We start from the raw sequence: 13,473 nt of genomic DNA, 5'->3' as shown, positions 1-13,473 counted from the left end.
ATATATATATATATATATACACACATTATTGCCTCTATTTTTGAAGGATTTCTATATAATATCTATATATAATGAGATATAGATCTATGATGCCTAATAAGTCTATACACAAAATACAAGAAAGGCCATTGGTAGATTAGATATCACGTACCTGTTCATAGATAGATGAATGAGTGTGGCTATACAACTATATCTTCAGATATATCAAGGAACTTTCAAAATAGAGATAATGCATTAATTGAATAAGTCATTATCTGGAGTCATTAATTCAGCAATGAGCAGTTGAAACACTTATTTTTCACACAGCTGAGAATCCAAATTCTCTTTCTATAGTCATATGTTTGATTCATTTCTAAAGTTGTCTTATATCTGTAATGTAGCCATTTTACAAGACACAATATGTTGGGTTGTTTTCCCTTCCCAGCTCATATTTGGTAAGTATCCAGGGGAAAAAATGTGGGTGCCAATCACATTTGCCATCTTCAAAAACAGTTTTCCAAATTATAGATTTTGTGGTGTCACCAACTTGTGCTCTGCCTTTTGAACTTCTTGTTAGCAGAACTGAGTAGAACATGGTTTAGATGTATTTGTGTCCAGCTGCTGAAGAAAATGGTCCTTCTAGGGTTTCAGAAGATATTTAAAGGCCAAGTAAATAAATAAAGGAAACTTGTCTGCTTGGCTCTGACTCCATTTTTTTTTTGGTGGTTGTTGTTGTTGGTTTAGTTTTGTTACAGGAAGTTAGTATGATAGCACCCCTGGCAGAATAGACTAAACCCCCACAGCTGGAGCCTAGCTGAAAAATCATTATGAAATACAGATGTCATCTTACTTTCCCAGAGTTTTATTCCACAGGCTGACTCCAACCTCTACCCCCCAGAGTGGTTTTATAAAAATGCATATTTGGCAAAACTGTTTCCCACTCCACTCTCTTTCTGCCCTCCCCCAACCTTCACTGCCAGACTACCAGCATCCACTCCCTACTATCTCCACTCTCAAATCATCTTATAAGTTATAAGCAGCAAATATCTTGCTAAAAATCTAGAAAACACTACAATAGTGTTGAGCAATTTAGCATTTAAAAACATTTAATGAGTGATCATGATGTGCCAGACACTGTTTTGGGCACTGGAGACATAAAAACAAAACAATCCCTATCTGAAATGTTAGTCAGTCAATAAACATTTGTTTAATGTCTACTATGTGCTGGGCACCATGCTAAACACTGCAAATAGAAAGGGGGGGGGGAGGATGATAATTCTTGCCCTTAAGGGGCTCACAATCTATATCAATATGGAAACAAAAACGTACAAGCAAACTATAACAAAAATAGAAATAATTGAAGGAAGGCAACATCATTAAGAAGGGCTTTGGAGAGGTTTCTTGTAGAAGATGAGGTTTTAGTTGGAATTTAAAGGAAGCCAGGGAAGCAGGGAATTCAGTAGGTAGAGATGAGAGGGGAGAATATTCCAGGCAGGAGAGACAGCCAGAGAAAATGCCTGGAGCTAAGCCATTAGAGTCTCTTAATTGAAGGAACAATAAGGAAACCAGTGTCACTGGACTGAAGAATGCAAGGCAGGAAGTAAAAAAGTAAGAAGGCTGGAAGGAGTAAGATTGGGGGGATGAAAAGACGAGATTATGAAAGGCTGTGAATACCAAACAGAGCATTTTGTATTTGATCCTAGAGGCAATAGAAAGCCACTGGTGTTGATTGTGTAGGAGGGTGACATGGTAGGACCTATATTTGAGGAAGATCGCTTTGGTGATTGAATGGAGAATGGATTGGGTTGAGGAGAGATTTGAGACAGACTCAACAGCAGTTATTGAAATAGTCCAGTTGTAAGGTGATGAGGGTCTACTCCAGTCATCATAGTGTCAGAGGAGAAAGAGATGTTGCAGGGAAGAAATTGAAAAGCCTTGGCAAAATTTGAAAATGGGGGACTAAGGATAGTCCAGGATGACTCCTATGGTGCAAATCTGAGGGACTGGGAGAGTGATGTTGCTGTGGACAGTAGTAGGGAAGGCAGGAAGTGAGGAGGGTTGGGGGAAAGATAATAATTTCTATTTTAGAGGTGATGAGATTTAGATACTGGACATCTAGCTCTAGTTATCTGAAAGGCAGTTTACAAAGACCTTACATTCTACTGCTATTATCTGTATTTCATAATGGGGATGAGACAGGATACAATAGCCTATATTCTGAGAAGTAAATATAAAATATATGTCAATTAAATAGAAATAATTGGAGAAGAATGAACAAATGTAGAAATTCCAGGAAATGGCTTTCTATAGACAATGGCAGGGTAACTAAGGTTTTAATGGAACTGGAGATTTCAAAAGAGGGAGAATGTTATAGCAAGAAACATTTTCTACATAAGCCACCCACCAATCAAGAAGGCCAACAACTTTGGAATCATTTCAAGTTCTGAAAGGTGGCAATATTGGAACACTCGACATGAAGAGATGCTTATGCCTAATTCCAGAAGGTATTCTGTGTAATATCTTTACTACTAGGTGATACTTCTTCATGTGGAGTCGAATTCAAACATGTTGCTTAAATGAGATTCAATTGTTAAAAGCTCTGGGGAATATAACCCATAATTGTGGGGTTAGAGGGACAGTGTTAGTTAGGGTTAGGAGGAGACAGTGAAGTAAGAGTAATACCCTTGTCCCCTCAAATCCCAGAGAAAGCTTTCAAGAGTCCTTATATACTCAATGGAAGTGAAGAGGGAGTGAGTGTCAGAAGATGGAGTCATACTTTTAAAAGTCTACTGAATAAATAGGACACACAGGGAAATGAATCTTCCTGACTCCAGACCAGGCACTCAATTCACTGTATCACCTAGCCACACAGTGCCACCTAGGCATTGCAAATACTTGCTGTTTCAACATAACCAGGTACCTTTTATCCCCCCTCCTTCTTCTGTCTTAGAACTGATGCTAGATATTTGTTCTAAGGCAGAAGAGTGGTAAGAACTGGGTCATGAAGGTTAAGTGATTTGCCCAGAGTCCCATAGCTAGGAAGTATCTGAGGCCATATTTGAACCCAGGACCTCCCCTCTCCAGGTATTGCTCTCTATTCACTGAGTCATCTAGCTGCCCCTATACCACTTAATTGATCCTAGAATCAATACAAGATTTTTTTAACCTTTACTTTCTGTCTAAAAATCAATACTATGTATTAGTTCTAAGGCAAAAGAGCAGTAAAGACTAGGCAATGGAGGTTAAGTGACTTACCCAGGGTCACACAGCTAGGAGGTATATGAGGCCAGATTTGAACCAGGACCTCCTGCCCTATGCCTGACTCTCAATCCACTGAGCCACCTAGCCCCCTGTACTTATATTTTAAGGGAATCATATGGTAGAAAATATTCAGAGGAGAGAAATAAAAATAGGAAAGAATACTAAAATTATACTTATTAGAGGATTAGTTGAAAGAACTTGGGATATTAACCTAGAGGAGAGAAGATTCAGTATGCACATGATGATCATCAGGTATATGAAGGGCTATAAAATGATCAAGGAACTAGACTCCATGGAGTCACAGAATTGGAGAACTGGAAGGACTGAACATCTAGTCCAACTTTTACCCAAAAGGAAGGGCCACCACATCATACCCTTTTAGGCTCTCAGTCTAGTCTTTGCTTCAAGATTGCCAAGAAGTGGGTACCCACAATCCTTTCAGGCAGTCCATTCCAATTCTGGTCAGTTCTCATTGTTAAGAATTGTGTGTGTGTATTTCTCCTGAAATCTTGTCTATATGTCTTGCAGCTTTGATCCAGTTCTGTTGATTCTGCCTTCTAAGGCAAGACTAACCAGTCTAATCCCTCCTTTATATGGCATCCCTTCAAATACTTGAAGACAGCTACCATTTCTTCTCTTCTGGCTAAATATTTCCAGTTCCTTCAAAAAAAACCTCAAAGATTATGTATTCAAAGTCTTTTACCATGGTGTTCGCCCTCCTCTGAACATTCTCTAGCTTATCAATATCCTCCTTTCACCATGGTGCCCAGAACTAAACATAATACTTCAGATATTGAGGACCTAAATTTTTTTCTCATGTGATTCTATTGGTAAAGAGAGCTGAAACTTTTTTTCTTAAATTGAGAAGAAATTATACCAGAGAGCAAATATCAATGGTTTTCTATGAAGTATGAAGTGGTAGAACTTCCTGTTTATAATAGGTTTCAATTAAAAAGAAGCCACAGTATTCATCATGCCATCCAATCTATGCTGTTGCTTGCAAAAACCAGACTTTAGTGTCTGCAGAACTCTCTGCTTTTGACTCAGCTTCCTGGACCAGGCTTCATTCTTTCAGCTGCCACAGCTGAGGCTGGCCTTCATTACCTGGTAGTATTCAGTCCAGGATTGGAAAAGGGTTAGAAATGGATAATCAGATTTTTTGTTTAAATATGACTAAATAAAAGCTTTGAAATTTTATACACTGACATAAAATTGATACTTGGGAACAGGGAACTGGAAAGAGTTAGTATTTTGTTTTTCAATTAATTCAGGGCTCAGAACCAAAATATTAAGCACTTGGGTAAAACATTTTAGGATTTTAGTCAAGTTGCTGTTTTTAGCAGAGCCACAACATCCTGGAGAGCTGCTGCTTTCATTCACATGGAAACAGAAAAGGCCAGCTGCAGCAATAGAGGAGGCAGGGAGGGCAGGAACTACATGGTTTATTTTTTAGACTGTCTTTACCTAGAGCAAATCTTATAGAATTCTAAGCTTTGCGTGAGATGCCAAAGTATAAGGAAAGGCAAAAAAAGCAGTTGCGATTGCTATATATCAATATTTCCCAACCTTTTTAAATCCATGGTCTATGATGGGCATTCATGCCCTGCTTTAATCTTTCTGTCATCCATCCACTGGGATATTCATTCATTCATTCATTCAATAATTATTAAGTACCTTCTATGTCCCAGACACTATACTGGGCATACAAATAGAGGCCATCAAACTCCTCTTAAATATGAACCATTTAGTCCTGGTCTTTTCTGTACAAATACTTGGAAATCTTCTATCTTGTTGAATGCCCATACTTTCCCCTGGAAGTATATAGTCAGTTTTGATGGGTAGGTGATCCTTGGTTGTAGACCCAGTTCTCTTGCCTTTCTGAATATCATATTCCAAGTCTTGCAGTCTTTTAGTGTGGAAGCTGTCAGATCCTGTGTGATCCTAATTTGTGCTCCTTGATATCTGAATTGTGTCTTTCTGGATTCTTGTAAGATTTTTCTTTTACTTGGAAGCTCTTGAATTCAGCTATTATATTCCTGGGGGTTCCTTCTTTTCAGAGTTTAGTGTAGAGGGTGATCTATGGATCCTTTCAATGTCTATATTGCCCTCTTATTGTAGAACTTCAGGGTAGTTTTGCTGGATAATTTCTTTTAGTATGGAGTCCAAATTTCTATTAATTTCTGCTTTCTCAGGAAGACCAATGATTCTCAAATTTTCTCTTCTAGACCTGTTTTCTTGCTCAGTCAATTTCTCAGTGAGATATTTCATATTTCCTTCTATTTTAACAGTCTTTTGACTTTGCTTTATTTGTTCTTGCTGTCTTGAGAGATCATTGGCTTCTGCTTGCCCACTTCTGGTCTTTAGAGACTGGTTTTCTGTTATAATCTTATGATTTTCCTTTTTTGGTTTGGTCTATCCTGTTTTCCAACTGTTTAATTTTGGTTTCCAATTCACTTACCATTTTGTTTGATTTTGGGGCATCTTTCTCCAGTTGGGAGTTTCTGTCTTTTAACCTGTTAATTTCCTTTTGAGCTATTTCCCACTCCTCTCGCCAAATCTCTTCCATTTTTCTCATGATCTCAGATTTGAATTCTTCAAGAGCTTGTGACCAATTTTCATTTTTTGGGGAAGGTTTGGATGTGATTACTTGTTTGTTTTCCTCTGCTGTTTGCTCTGTTGTCTGGATTTTTTCTGTATAAAAGTTGTCGAATGTTAAGAATTTCTTCTTGATCTTTCTCTTTTGGGGTTCTTGTGACTGGCTTACCATTATTATTATTTCTTTCTCAGTCAGAAGTCTGGGTGAGGCAGACAGGCTCTCTGGCTATCCTATCGAGTTGTGGAGCAGCTTTCCTCTGAGTCACAGCACCGTGCACACTCTCAGCTTTATCCTCACGCCCAGGTTCAGTCTGCACTCTTTAGGCTCCTGAGGTCTCAAGCCTAGTTTTTCTCAGGCTCAAGCCTCCTGGTGGTCCCCTTGCTTGCTCCTCTGCCTGAAGCTCCTTTAACAGTCTCAGGGCTCTGCTTCCACAGTCTTGCACCCCTCCGCACCCGATCCCCACCCAAGGTCTGCGCCTCTGCTCGTCTGTGCCTGTGTTTAAGATCTGTGTTCACAGTCCATGTTCTTTTGCCTTTTGGGGTCTTAAGTCTTGCTGCTCTCAGGAGCAGGCCCTGGTGATCCCAGGTAGCTGCCAAGAACTTAATGAATGCCCCAAACTTGTTCTAACCTTTGGGCTGGCTTTGGCACTTTAGGTGGTGTGGGGGATTTGGGGGGTTGCTCAGCTTGAATTTTAGTGAGAGCTATTTTACCCCCTTATAGCATGGAAATATCCCAATCCCACATACCTTCAGGGCTGTGCCCTGTTGTGGGGTCCCTTCATTTGTCTGGATTTGTTTTAATGTCCTCTTGAGGAGTCCTATATGTGTGGGTTAGGAGAGGTTAAGCAAGCTGCTTCTACTCTGCCACAATCTTAACCTGGAAGCTTCTTAAAGGATTTTAACAGATTTTTTGGAAGAAGAAATAAAAGCTATCAGTAGATATATTTTTTAAATGCTGTATATCACTAGTAATTAAAGAATGCAAATTAAATGCAACCCTAAATAGCACCTTGAATTCATCAGTTTGGCTAAGATATCAGAGGAGGAAGATGACAAAAAACAAAGGAGGTGGGAAAATAGGTACTCTAATGCACATGGCCTAGCACATAGTAGGTGCTTAATAAATGTATATTGGTTGATTAATGTTTTGTATGACACAGGTTCCAGACAATCTGCTTGTGTGATAACTACGTTCTAGAAAATTCTATCACCATTCTGCTATAGTCATCCTGAACTATAAGCAGGTTCTCTAGAGTAAGGCTATAATACAGATAAAAAGAGTTTTCAGTGGTTATAGTCTTCAAGATCTCCCCTGACACCATCAAGATTGACTCCAATACCATGTCTTATACATGACATTGATCACTACAAGCTGTAAATGCATTGTCCATATCCTGTTTCCAGTAAAATATGAGAATATTTTTCTCCTGGAATTCATAAAAATGCTAAACATTTTAAAACTATATTATTTCATTTAATGATTGTACATTTTTTAAAATTCAAATTATATATTTTGTGCAAGTTTGCTTTCTGGAGACCCTATTGATATAATGACATATTATTTAACTCATAGTCACTACATGGATTCAAACCCAGGCTGACTTAGATTCAAGATTCTTTCAAAATTTTTATTAATCTGGGGTGGAGGGAAGGTACCTGGACATATATTTTAATGTTTTTTTAACATCAATATACTCCTTGTGATAGTCTGTGGAACAGCATAATTTCTTTTTTTCTCTTTTTTAAAAACATCCTTTCCTTCTGTCTTTGCATACTTATTATTATTATTAATTCCAAAATAGAAGAGTGGTAAGGACTAGGAAACTGGGGTTAAATGACACAGTGAGGAGAGAAAGGGTAAATTTCAAAAGAAGTTTCAATTTAAGGACATATAGGTTGCTCAATGGATAGAGACAGGAATTCTTGGATTCAAATTTGGACTTGGACATTTCTTAGATGTGTGCCCATGGGCACGTCACAATTCCAATTGACTTAAAAGAAATTTCAGATGATACAAAAGTCAATAGTAAGATGTAGCAAATGGCCAATAATAATTTGTATGCAATAAGATATTAAGGACAACTCTAAGTAAATATTGGGTCAGAAAAGGAAGCAGACCAATAGAATAGCCAGATGTAGAACATGGGTTTTCTGCAGATATACTTAAAATATTAAAAAGGCCCAAAAGGCTGTTAGGAATTTGCATATATTTTCTATGGAGAATTTATAGAAGGACATGAGCAAAAAAAAAAAACTCACAAGATGAGAAAATATGGCTAGATTGTGATCTTCACCACTGGAGGGAGGAATTGCCCCAGTGGAACTGGGAATCCAGTGAAACATCAAAGTATTGGAGTGTCCCCAAAGTCTTAATGACATTTCAAGCTACTTTAAAGCTTAAAATGGTACTAAAATTTTTTTGTATAGTCCCATATATAGTTGGCTTATTTTTATAATGATATTCATGGTCACCAGAAAAAAAAATCTGTCATCCAGGATCAATGGAGTATTGATGGACAAAAAACAATACCAACAAAGCCAATGAAACTTTTTATTTTAATTTTTCACAAGAACTGTGATTTCTTCAATATAAAGAACATCTTTGGGAAGAATGCCTATTAATATAGATCAGCAACCATTCCTCAACTTGAAGTCTTAGAGAGATGCTTGAGAGTATTGAGTGGTTAAATAACTTTCCTTGGACCAGGTTGTATGTATGTATGTATATATATATATTTGAATCGTGAATCTTAAATCTTGGATTCAAGTCCTACGTCAGAGGTAGGACTTGAATCCAAGACCTGACTATGAGACTAGCCTTCTCTTCACTGTGCTTTGTTACCTTTTAAAGAATACATATCTATCTCGGTTGACAGCATGAAGCTAAATAGGGATACACTTGTTTTTGTCCATCATGGCCTACATCCTAGAAATATACTATTGCTACACAATCTATTGGCTCAGAATTGAACTGAAGGAAAAAGAAGAGGCTGGAGTCAATTTGGGTAATAGTAAAAGAACCAGAAAAAGCCTCCGTCCAACATAGTAGGAAAATGGTAATTGGAGGATTTGTGGAAAGATACAGGCAAATAGAACCCAGGTTGATAAAACCAAGATAGGTTTCCATCTGCTCTGCTATAGGGAGCACCAACTTCAACTTGATCATGGGTCTATTGATTATACAGTCACTATATTTTCATTCAAATTATGAAAAATAAGTTTGGGGATTTCCATTTTTAAAACTATTCTCATTTTTACGTTTGAATCTATAATGTTTTTATTGTTCAGTCATTCAGTCACATCCAACTCTTCTTGACCTCATGCACCACATTGTCCATGTGGTTTTCTTGGCAAAGATAACTGGAGGCTGGAGTGACATGTTTTTTTCTCCTTCGGTAGATTAAGATAAACAGAGGTTAAGTGACCTGGGTCACACAATAAATGTCAGAGGACAAAACTGAATTTAGATCTTCCTAACACCAGGAAGTGCTCTATCCACTAAGCCACGTACCTAGCTGCCTTTTTATTTCATGTTATGGAATTTGGGGTTGTTTTTTGAAACTTGGTCTTCCTATCTTGCTGAAGCTGGAAGTGGAGTGGCCCAGCTCCACCACTACATCACAGGTTCTTGGACCTTTTCTGTTTTCATCCTTTGTTTGTTAGCTACTCTGTAAAAAGTCTGGTTCCTCCCATCAAACTCCATTTCTGAATCTCCAACCTTATTGGAGACTGACTTACAGATCCCCAATTGGAAATCAAGTGTTCCATTAGACTGAGATTCATAGGCATGTACCACCATATCCAGCAATACCTCTTTTTGTTTAAATTATGAACCACAAGGAAAACCACAGTTTGAGTGCCTAGGGGATATAGAGGATCTTCGTCTAATACCAAAGAAAAATTAAGTTTAGTACTTGGAAGAAAGTAAATATGATTTTCAATGTTTTTCTCTCACAACACTACATAAGAGAAGGTAGACTGATCCTAATAGCCTCTCATAAAATTTTAATTCATCTATCTGGTTACATTTATTTCTTTGGCCATGGGAATTAACTAATTAATTAAAACTATAAAAGGCTAAATCAATCTCTTACAACTTTAGCACAATTTTGAAATCATCAACTTTTAACTTTAAATTATTTAAAATGTTTAACTTTAAACCTTTTCTCAAAGCATAAAAGTTAATTGAATTTTTAAAAATTGGCTTTCCTAGAGTTTTTTTCTTGATATAATCACTCTCTAAGTCTCTATATAAAGCAATAATTTCCTATTGAAACTATAGAATTTTTTTTGTTAGAGAGTGGTGGATTTTCTTCTCAGATGTGCTCTTTTAATGAAAAACCCTAGAGATCCTTAGTCTATTTCTTAGGAATTATCCAAAAGAGTAAGGTGAACAGTGGTCTATGCATAGGACTATAAATTAGAATTGAGAGGTTATCTAATCTAATCTTGTTTTGTTGATGAAACAGGTTTAGAAACAGAAGTGAAAGGGAATAGTAAGTTAAGAAAGTACTTCTATAATGGTATTATTAGTAATTAATCAATAAACATTTATTTACTATGTGTAAGGCAATGCACTAAGTACTAGGGATACAAGGGAAAGAAAAAACACAGTATCTCCTCCTTAGGAGATATGCTTTCTAATGAAAGAGACAACATAGGAACAATTAAGTAATATAGAATGTATGGTAATAAGGAAGGAGATAATCCCAGAGGGAAAGACCTGGGGGTGGGTTTGCAGAAGGAAGATGGAGAGAGAGAATGGCTCTTGTGCAAAGTCAGACTTGGCAAGAGTCATGATAAAAACCAAGGAAGTTGGGAGCCCATAATGAAAAAAGAAAACAAGAGGATCTCTGCATTTCCTTGCCTGGAAGTTGCCAAAGTAATTTTCTGAAAGCTCAAATAGAACAATGTCACTCTCTTAACTCAATAAACTCCAATGATTCCCTATTACCTCAAAGATCAATTATAAACTCTTCTCTTTGGCATTTAGAGCCCTTCATGACCCAGCTCTTTCTGCCTTATTACCTTTGTTCTGATCTGTCAAACTGGTCTTATGGGGTTCTTCATATGAAACACTCCATCTCCTGTCTTTACCCTTGCAGTGGTTGTGTCTCAGACCCAGAATGCACTTCTTCAGCATCTCCTTTTAGAACCCCTAGTTTCCTTCAATGTTAAAGTCAAATGACACCTTCTATACAAAGCCTTTCCAGTTGTTACTTCCTCCCTTGCAAAATTATTTTTTAACTTTTTTATGGTGAATAGAGAGCTGGCTACAGAGCCAAAAATATCTCGGTTTAAATTCTGCCACTTACGTATATCAGCTTTGTTACTTTGGTCATGTCATTTTAACCTCTCAGTTTTAGAAAGCTTTCTAATACTCTTACTTGCCAACTTGCAAGGATTGAAGAAGTTCCTCAACAGGCACTCCTTACATTAATGAAATCACAGACTTAGTCCACATCCCATTTCCCATGTGCCTGTCTATGCATATAGACATTTATTGTCTCCCCTCTCCCAGCTAGATTATAAATTTCATGAAGCAAGTGCCCATTTCACTATTGTCTCTCTTCTTCATTGCCTAGTGTGCTGTCTAGCACACAGTGGTAATTTAATAAATTTGTATTAATTTAATATGCCAGGCCATTCTAGACATAGCTTGATGTCACTCCATAGTTTTATGCTTATGGCTTCCCTTCCCTATTACTGTTCTATTTTAAAGTATCTCTTAATGGGCTTATTTGCAGTCTTTCCCCAAAAAAAACATGAATAGTAAGTATAGCATTGGTTTTCATTAAATCAGAATAAATTTTGAGTAAATAAGAGGTGGCTAAGTGGCTCAGACTATGGTAATGAAATTAGGAAATTAGAAAGACTTGGAGAGAGGAAGATCTAAGTTCAAATCCTGCTTCGATCATCTATCTAGTTAGATAGCCCTGAGTAAACTATTTAAATTCTTTCTGATTCAGTTCTTCCATCAAATGAGTTTAAAGATGGGACTTATTTCCCAGGTTTGTTGCAAGGAGAAAACAAGATAATGTATGTAAAAAAATTTATAAACCTTAACATGCTATAAAAATGAGAGGTAGTAGGAGAAGGAGGAGGAGGAGTGGTGGTGGTGGTGGTGGTGGTGGTGGTGGTGGTGGTGGTATTAACAGCAGTAGTACTAGTTGTAGAAATAGTAACAATAGCAGTAGTTGTGGTAGTAGTACAAGCAATAGTAGTAGTAGTTATAGTAGTAGTAGCAGTAGCAATAGTGGTAATAGTAGTTATAGTAGTGGTAGCAATAGTAGTAGTTGTGATAGTAGTGGTAATTGTAATAATAGTAGAGTCTTAATAGTAGTAGTAGTAACAGTGGTAGTTGTTGTTGTTGTAATAGTAGTAGCAATTATTGTAGTTCTAGCTGTAATAGTAGTAGTTGTAATATCAGTAACATTAGTAAAAGTAGTAGTGGTAGCAGTAGTAGTTGTTGTGGTAGTAGTAGTAATTGTAGTAACAGCAGCAGCAGCAATAATAGCAATAATCACAGTAGTATATTCGAGCACTTCAACAGTCTTTCAGGAAATAAACTGAAGGATTTGCATGAACTCATAGAGAATAAAACAGAATTTACAAAATGGTTGCCATGACATAAAAGAAAGCAATACTGAAAGATTTGAGAACTCTGATCAACGCAGGGAGTTATCTTGACATCTACAGTCTAATGAAGAAGATTGAGACTCATCTCTGGGAAAAAGCTAATGGGCAAAAGATGTCAGTCATTGAGTCAAGAGGAATTTATCAAGCTGCTCTGCTGTGCCAGGCACCGGGCTAAAAATGAAAACAGGCAGAAAGGGTAGTTCCTGCTTTTAGTCTAATGGGAGAGGTAATATGTAAAAGCCTATGTACAAACAAGATAAATACAGACTAAGCAGGAGGCGATGTCAGGTAAGATAAGGAAAGACTTTTTGCAGAAGGTGAGACTTTAGTTGGAACTAAAATGTTGTATGTGGGAAATGTGAGAAATGTGGCATGCCTTTTCCTACATGGCCAGAGGGCTAATTTGTTTTGCTTAATCCCTCTTTGTTACATGAGAGGGATCTTTTTTGGGAGGCAGGGAGAATGGGAAATAGTTACTGAGAAGTAAAAAGTAATAATAATAATAATAATAAACAAACATTAATAAAAACAGTTTTTAAAAAAGAAACAATGTCATCCCAACCACTGAATTGGAAAATGGGAATATATATATATATATGTATATATATATATATACATACACACACACTACTAATAATAAGGGTTATAAGAATGTGTATGTTGTGTATATGTCTATAAATACACATAGATATATATTCTATACTACTACCATGCAAACATATATGTGTGTGTGTCTCTCTCCATATACATATATTTTCACATAGAGGAAATACATATGAGAGTTAAACAGGATAGATGTGCAAAGAAAAGAAGTAATAATTTCTGGAAGATAGGAGTAGTCTCTGGAAAATGGAAGTCACAATATGGCCAGTACTTTGCTTCTGGTGATGATAGTTGCAGTGGGACAAGGCAGCAGATATTCAAAAAGTGTCAGAAGTTCCTGAGGACAACAAGGTAACTGAAAAGTGTCCAAAATTTGATAATATTGAACCATGTGAT

Source organism: Gracilinanus agilis, chromosome 3, assembly GCF_016433145.1.
Source record: "Gracilinanus agilis isolate LMUSP501 chromosome 3, AgileGrace, whole genome shotgun sequence".
Lineage (NCBI taxonomy): Eukaryota > Metazoa > Chordata > Mammalia > Didelphimorphia > Didelphidae > Gracilinanus > Gracilinanus agilis.
Note: the sequence above shows the minus strand (reverse complement) of the source record.